We start from the raw sequence: 1,146 nt of genomic DNA on the forward strand, positions 1-1,146 counted from the left end.
TACTTCAGGAGCACAGAGCTTTCTATCACTGCAACATGAGTTCCAATCTTCAGATTCTGTTCACTTTTCACATTATTTCCTCCCAGTCCACTAGCTTTTATTAATTCAGTATTCGGGTCTCTGCTCCTCCGCCGTTTCTAACATCTCACCTCTTGCAAAAAAACATTCTGATCGATCTGAGGTAGTAGATGACCCCTCATTTTAAACTCCATCTGCCAAAGCATTGCTCACTCACTTAATCTATCAAGAAGATTTGAAAATAAATTTCTTGCCAAAAGATAATTTTCTGCATCTGCTCCCTCGCCATTTGCTTTTCCCATTTGTCTTTCACTTGGTGTAAATCCAGAGACAGTAAAGATGGAAGGAAGGAGGAGAGGAAAAATCCTGCTCCGTTTCATGATCCCTGTCTGATCTTCATTCCAGTGCAGTTTGGGTGAAGAATTCCAATTGTCTGTCTCAATTTTAATAAAGTATAACCAATTCTGGAATCACTGTCTGGACAGAAACAATAACAGGCTTCGAGGCTGACTTCAAACATGATTAATACACGAAACAGCTAGCTGCAAGGATGGGATTCGAACCCACGTGTGCAAAGCACCATGGATTAGCAGTCCATCGCCTTAACCTCTCGGCCACCTTGTCAGTTGCAGCAGTGCAGCTGTCACCTTCAGCACAGCTTCTGGCTGTGCAGCCAGCTATGCAATGATGGAAATATATCTTCTGCAAGTAAATGAAGTTGTGAATGGAGCGGTGTGAAACATTTCCAGACCATGTCCAACACGTTTCTACTCAGTGTGAAAACCCACCACTGAAAGACTGGAACATACAATCATTTCATCACATCATGTTTAACATCACTCAGACACCTGAGCCATGAGGTCACTGACGAAGGCATGATGACCGAATTTCTCATGAAATGACAACTGTACTAACTGACTGGAAGAATTGCTTTAACTCCACATGATCAGCGAGGCACAGCCTCAGTCCTACTTGTTGGGTGGTGTAAACAGATATCACTGCTTCTGATCTTCACCAGAACAGAGAGTGAGATGTAACATTGATCATCAAACAGACTGTGAGAGAATACAACAGAATAAAACACATGTCGAGACACTGTGGAATAACAAATAGATTTGATTGGAATGT

The 1,146-nt window shown here is 42.1% G+C and overlaps 1 non-coding gene across 1 annotated transcript; it reads right to left on the reverse strand.

Moving 5' to 3' along the window:
• Positions 1 to 560: 560 nt before the first annotated feature.
• trnas-gcu (transfer RNA serine (anticodon GCU)) lies at positions 561 to 643 on the reverse strand. Its single transcript has one exon. It is a non-coding gene; the product is annotated as a tRNA-Ser (tRNA).
• Between the last annotated feature and the right edge of the window lie 503 nt (positions 644 to 1,146).

The sequence above is a fragment of the Heterodontus francisci genome, unplaced genomic scaffold (genome assembly GCF_036365525.1).
Source record: "Heterodontus francisci isolate sHetFra1 unplaced genomic scaffold, sHetFra1.hap1 HAP1_SCAFFOLD_240, whole genome shotgun sequence".
Classification (NCBI taxonomy): Eukaryota; Metazoa; Chordata; class Chondrichthyes; order Heterodontiformes; family Heterodontidae; genus Heterodontus; species Heterodontus francisci.